Raw genomic sequence first — 7523 nt, forward strand, 5'->3', positions numbered from 1 at the left:
TGCCCATGTCCCCAAACCAACAGGGGCAAAAGGGTTGAACTAGACTTTGGATGATTTCAATTCCTGCGACCTGTCCTACTTTGGAAACTCTTGATTATCCATGTTAATGAAAGGAAACATAAAAGCCTTTGATGTTTGGCTTTATTTATGTAAGCCATTACAGACCGATTTAGCTTATCTTAGAAATATAGTCTGAAAATCTTTTGGCTGAACTGGGGAATTAGCCTGGGATTGCGTGCAGTTGCCATTAATAACACAAAAGTGGTAATCAAGACAATCAAGGATTGACTTTATGTTAAACTGCTTTTCACTTTGAATACGGGCCTCCCAGAACCTTCTGTGAGAGGTCATAAAGGAAGCTGGGGTGAACACAAGCCCGCCATGACTCAGCCCATGTGGAGGCTGTTGGAATTATGTTGATCTGAATGTGCTTATTTGACTTAAAGCAGTGTTTCTCAAACTTTAGTGTGCATCCAAATGATGTGGAAGCCTTGTTAAGAACACAGATTGCTGGAGCCTGCCCCTTTCCGGTGCATGAGTTCTGCGGTTAGGAATTGGGCTTTCTGACAAGTTCCCAGCGGCTGCTCATGCTGCTGTTGTGTATACTCTTGGAGAAACACCACTTGAAAGTGTTCTCAAGTCTTTATAAATCAGTAGCTTCTACCTTTCCATTTAGGTGTACGTTTTTTGAGAGAGTAATCATTTTTAAAAATTCTTTTGTATTTACCCTATTACTTAGGATTTTGCTTAATTGGAGGAGGAGCTCTAGAAATATTATTAATCAATAATCTTTTTTGATAAGGTCACCTTGCTAAGGTATGACTACTTTGGAAAACTTAAAGAGCAAGTCAGATTGGCTGGCAATAACCTGATCAGTGATCCAGCAAGCAGATGTCACTATGGCTGGAAATGAAAAGAATCTTCTATTTGAGTGATCTAGTCCTTGATTTGCCTTCTGGTGAGTGTGTCAATAAATGTTAATCGATAGGAATTCAATCTTTCATCCCACTATGGGCAATAAGAATGTACCCTCGTAGCTTCAGGAGGTAGAGATTCAGGTACATGAAGAAACTGAGAATGAGCTTCCAGTGTTCCCTTCGATCAGCAAACATGAATTAATAAGGAATGTCAGTCATTTTCATCCTTATAACATACCATGGGCAATCCCCAAGGCCGATCCCATTTGCTTGTTAGGTTTTTCTTCCATTTTATAAGGCCCCATAGCATAGAGAAAAATACTTTGTTGTTTTTGAAAATAGGTATGGGATTTCTGGCACTGTCACATTTATTGACTTCTTGAGAATTGTTATAATGATCCGTGACTCACGGCATAATGGTGTAGTTTCATGGGGTGGTACGTTAGCCTGTGTAAAAACAGCTTTTAGGACCTGAGGTGTGGTGAGGGTAGCAAGTGATGTTATCACGAGTAGCATCTATTAAACATCTGCTAGATCAAGGCACTGTATTGGCTCCTGGGATACACCAAAGGAGGAGGAGAAGGCAACTGGCCCACTCAACAGTTTGGTGACATCTGTCTTTCGAACCGCATACCTATGGAACTGAAAGTAAAATGGTGAGGCAGTTACTGTGCACTTTCAAGAGGGGAAGGAAGGCTTTCGGAGAAGCTTGCTGGAGAGAGAGAGGGAGGAGAAGAAATAGCGAAGGGGGCCCAGGATGGACATCCGGGGATTGGGGGCCCAGCGCTATTGCAGAGTTCTGCACAACACCAGCTCTGAGGCTGGAAGGATAGGGCAGAGGGAGCTGGGTCCAGAGCTTTCTGTATTTTTTCCTGTTTATCCTTCACAGTCACCCCGGAGGTCCAAATCCCACTTTAGGGCAGAGAAGACTAACTTAGGTTAAGGAATGTGAATGGGGTCGTCCCAGATCTGGAAGAGCCACGATTTGAATGCACATCTGTCTGACTTCACGGCCCATGCTCTTTCTCATACTCCACATGGTACATTAGAAGCCCCCGCAGATTCAAGCTCTGATGAAAAGGAATGGATGTGAAAAGTCATTCGTTGATTCCACAGTGTTCGTAAGCACACAGGTCTCGCTGGGTCTTTGGCCTTTTTCACTGTGCTGCTCCTCTGTTAAAGTTACCCACATCTATAGTCATTAGATGTGAGCTAAATATACTCACTGATCCAACCATTCATTCCTTGAATGAATGTTTATAGACTGCTTCCTTTGTGTCAGGGCTGTTCTGGGAGCCGGGGACACAGTGAGGATCACAGCCAACAAAGATCCCTGCCCTCAGGGAGCTTATGTCCCAGTGAATAAATGAATGAATGCGTGAAAGGAAACTATTGTGGGGGAGTTTTAATTTTGGTTCTAATGCTCACTGGTGGCTCTCGGAGAGCAGCTTCACGGAGCTCTGTCAAGGTGTTGTCTGGAATGAGACTCTGGCTTCTTCGCCAGCTCTTTCTAGGGATTCACAGAGGTTCCTCCTTATGCTATCATACAGCTGATGTCTCCATGGTAGCTGGCTGCTTTACTAATAGTGAGCACGAGGCGCACTCGTGCCTTGTGGCAATCATAACAGACCTGATTCTTCTACTGATATGGGGTTTCTTCAGGACCTTTATTTGGCTTCTAATGGCGTCTTCCACTGGCCTCTTTTAAGAACTCTGAAGTACCTACATGTACCTCGCCTCCCTATAGCTCCATCATGTTAATTGTTGACTTCTCTCTTCTCCACAAAACTGAGACTTCCTTGAAGGCAGGGGCTATACCCTGCTTCTTTTTGTATCTCTAACAACTAGCATGGTACCTGGCACATGATATGGTTCAATTAAGAAGTTGTAAAATGAATGAACCAAACAGTCCTTTAAAACATCTTCAAATCATTGGCATCAAGATATCAAGACTGTCATCTACCCATCATCCAAAGTGCATCTTTCTTTTTTTTTTTTTTTTAAGATTTTATTTATTTATTTGACAGAATGAGACACACACAGTGAAAGAAAGAACACAAGCAGTGGAGTTGGAGAGGGAGAAGCAGGCTTCCGGCTGAGCTGGGAGCCCAATGTGGGGCTTGATCCCAGAACCCTGGGATCATGACCTGAGCTGAAGGCAGTTGCTTAACCAACTGAGCCCCCAGGTGCCCCCAAAGTGCATCTTTCTAATACCCATACTACCAGCATTCATTAGCCTAGATGGTTCCATCCTGCTATTCGCAGATAGAAAGTTTTTAATGTCAAATAGTAATGTCTGAGATATCTTGCAAAGGAAGAATTAGCCATTGTGAACATTGCTTATAAATTTGCCTCATGGTGGAAAAATTCCCAAACCATTTCTAAGCAATGGTAAACCAACATTTTGACAGAGGATAAACTGGTATTTGTAATAGTTTGTTTCCATCTTTCTGTCATATTATTTATATATATTTGATGGTCTATTGAAATTGACATGCAAGTATTTTCTTGGAAAACATTTTTCCTCCAAAGATCTACATTGCCTACCAAACCTTCACTTCAGAGCCTTCTTATGGATGTCATCTGTCTCATCGAAAACTTTGCGGTTATCTCTATAAATAGCAAGGGAATATTTCCAAAGTTTGTTTTATTGGCTCCTTAATTTTAAAATTTCCTGTAGAGCAACACTGATTGCAATGGAGAGTAAGCAGGTGGAAAGAGCCACTTGTGGGAGATTCAAACTTAGTCAACACTGAGGTGTCTAATAGTGTGGTAGATGCATTCATCACTTATGCTTTGAATGCCTACTATAAGGCATTACTATAAGATCAAGGAAAATGATATTTTTTTTAAAATGACTCTTCTCTGGAGACACACCAATATTGGAATGAGGATGCAAACTGAAAAATTTTTATTCAAATCCAGGAAAACATCTGCTCTGAAAAGGGGTGACTTAAAAATTAAAGGTATCCCCCACTTGAAAATAAAAATAGCAACAAATATGTGTTTATTATTTCATTTGTTTTAATTGTATCCTCCCAGGTTGGCAAATATTAAAGTAATTGACAAGAATATGAGCAAAGGGGCATTCTTGTTCATTCTTGGCAGGAGTGAAAATTGATACAACTTTTCTAGAAGACAATATGTATCAAATTTGACAATATGTATCAAAACTTTAAATGATAAACTTTTACCCAGCAGTTTGTTTAGACTTTATCCTAATGAATAAAAATTGCACAAGTATGTAAATATGAGGGTAAAGAAGTACTTTATGATGTTTATGATACTAAAACTTGGGGGGAGCACCTGGGTAGCACAGTCGGTTAAGCATCTGACTCCTGATTTTGGCTGCAGTCATGATCTCAGGGCTGTGAGTTCAATCCCTGTGTCAAGCTCCACGCTCAGTGTGGAGTCTGCTTGAGATTCTCTCTCCCTCTCCCTTTGTCCCTCCTTCTTGTTTTCTCTCTCTCAAATAAATAAATACATCTTAAAACAACAACAACAACAACAACAGCAAACTTTGGAAACAGCCTTTAGAAATATCCTTTAGTAGAAAAATGGATTAAATAAATTCTAGCACATATATACCATTGAGTCATATATGACTGTCATTAAAAATTATTTAGATCTTGTTTATTGCTATGGAAATTTGTTCTTGAAATATTATTGAATGAAAAAGCAGGCTATAGGATAATGTGTTCAATATGGGCCCATTTATAATACTGAACATTTTAAAATAGTATATGTTTCATGCAGAGATCTTTTCCAAAAATTATGTCTTTTTCCAGGCTATGGTATTTGGTTGACCCTTAGTTTCTTTAGACTTTTATGTATATGAAATTTTTATAGTGAGCATGTATCGTTTTTGTTACCAGGAAATAATACAGCTATTTTTATGTTGGAAAAAATATTCTATACATTTCTACATTTGCCTGGCTCTTCGCTTCATTCCACCACGATAACAACTGGCAACGACCAGTAATCTTATATTCCATTGCCCTTTATTATTTCTGTGTTCCAATCCTGGTGGCCGAAGCCCCCAGGAAGATCTGTCTGCTAACCCCTGAAAAAGAGGTTTTGAGAGGACTTAGAGAAAAGCAATGTGAGATGCAAAAACCAGACAAGCCGAAATACAGAAGAGTGGAGAACAGATCGCAGCGCACAGCTGAGAATGCTTTATAATTAATATTAGTTGATTTTGGTAAAATCTTTCAAAATTACCCTTAAGCTCTATACTTACAAATCAGTACTTCAAGGAATAGCCTATAGTTAAATTTTAAAAACTTTTTTAAAAAGGTCTTTGGAGAAATAGATTTTTATTAACCATCAAATATCCATTCTTCAGACTTGTGTCCCACTATCCCTTTTTAGCCTATGTAAAATTTTTAACTTGATAAATTTAGTAGGCTCGGGGCTGTAGTTATCAGTTGAACATAAAACTTGCCACAGTGCAGAAAACATGTGACGAAATACCACGTTTTTCTCCAGCAGGTAGAGTTGGAACCTATGTAACAAGGCTAATGGGGCCCACAATACATTAATTATTATTTTTTTTAAGATTTTATTTATTTATTTGACAGAGACAAATCACAAGTAGATGGAGAGGCAGGCAGAGAGAGAGAGAGAGGGAAGCAGGCTCCCTGCCGAGCAGAGAGCCCGATGTGGGACTCGATCCCAGGACCCTGAGATCATGACCCGAGCCGAAGGCAGCAGCTTAACCCACTGAGCCACCCAGGTGCCCCATTTTTCTTTTCTTTTTTTTTTTTTAAGATTTTATTTATTTATTTGACAGAGAGAAATCACAAGTAGATGGAGAGGCAGGCAGAGAGAGAGAGACAATACATTAATTATCCAGGGAAATAGCAAAGTGGACTCCAGGGTAAAATACCAATTCTAATGAGTTCTATCTGGAAGGACTGTTTTGTGGGCACAAGTTACAGAGGTAAACATGATAAAAACACTTCCGAGACAAATCCCGGCTAAAAGATAAATTAGTGCTGGCTTCTTAAGAGCGTAACACGGCCATGAATTTTTTTTCTCTTGGAACCAGATAAATGTGTCACTGCTATTTTTGTGTTTCCTGGAAGAGAAACACCAGGTAATACCATGGTACCATCACTGCAAAGATTTCACAAAAGAGCCGTTACGGAGCGGTACCTGGGTGGCTTGGTCAGTTAAGCCTCTGACTCTTGATTTTGGCTCAGGTCTTGACCTCAGGGTGGTGCGATGGGGCCTGACATGAGGCTCGGTGCTGGACGTGGAGCCTGCTTGAGAGTTTCTCTTTTCCTCACCCTCAGCCCCTCCTCCTTCTCATGCACATGATTCTCTCTCTCTCTCTCTTAAAAAAAAAAAGAGACAGTGAGAGAGAGAGACATTAGGGAATCTAATACATAAACATAGTGCAAAGCGAAATCATTCCAACAGCACACTTGGGAGAAGCATACCTAACTTCTGGTACTCTTCTTTATCCGATTATTCACTGATGATAATTTCATGTCCTCCTGAAAGTGTATTGGCTAATTATAGTGTACTTGCTGGACCATTAAACATTGGATCTTGTGATATTTCTTTTTATTTTACGTTTGTAGCATGGAATTTTTTTTTTCAGGAATTTTTTTTTTTTTTAAGAGCTGCAGTGGCTTTAGCCAAAGGCAAATATTAAGCTGTGACCTTTATTATTTTTATTTCATGTACCCTGGAGGAAAAATGTAAGATTCTGGTCTGCCTACAGAGCCAAGTATGCGTGTTTATATTAGGTCACTGCCAGCAGCTCTAAGGTGATTGCCTGAGACAGGAGGAAGAGCCATCTATGACATTTTCATTATGCATTTGTCTAGCAGTTTGAAGAGGGGGAAATAATTCATGTGACTACTGGTATCCCATCTCGGCTATGAAAGGGTATTTCCCTAGGGGTGCCGGGGGGCTCATTCTGTTAAGCCTCCAGCTCTTGATTAGGTCATGATCTCAGCATCCTGGGATGGAGCCCTGTGTCTGGCTCCCTGCTCAGCCTGGAGTCCCCTTGAGGATTTCTCTCTGTCTCTCTCTGCGCCTCCCACCACTCATATTCTCTCACTTTCTGAAATAAACAAACAAACAAATAAATAAAAGGTATGTCTCTAATGAAAAAATTATCATATTTTAGAAACCGTGGTCTGACATGTCCTCATCTCTCTCCCTGTGTCATATCCCAGCATCATCGGTCCTTGTGTCAATGCCATTTGAGCGAACCACGTAGTGTCTCTGCATCACAGTTAAATGATATTATCAATCCCAGCAAAACTACACCTCCACTCTACTTCTGCCACTATTTCCAGGGCACACTCCGGACCCCATTCTTACCCAAGGCTGCTACACATCAGATATCGTAGCACGTTGTCCTGGACTTGATGAAGACATCAAGTCTGACTTCTCCAGTTTTTCCTGGCCTGTCAATGACCATCCTTTTCCTAACCATCTGTTCCATGTTTCTCTTTGCCTAGGTTGAGCCATGGGTTCATCTGTATCAGAGTTTATCCTTATGGAGAAATGGAACCCCTAGTAATGGTTTCAAATGGATGGAATTTAATATTGGGAATTGGTTATCAAGGGCTTGGAAAGGCTAGAAGA

Source organism: Mustela putorius, unplaced genomic scaffold (assembly GCF_011764305.1).
Source record: "Mustela putorius furo isolate JIRA1106 unplaced genomic scaffold, ASM1176430v1.1 tig00537227_pilon_pilon_pilon, whole genome shotgun sequence".
In the NCBI taxonomy this organism is placed as follows: domain Eukaryota; kingdom Metazoa; phylum Chordata; class Mammalia; order Carnivora; family Mustelidae; genus Mustela; species Mustela putorius.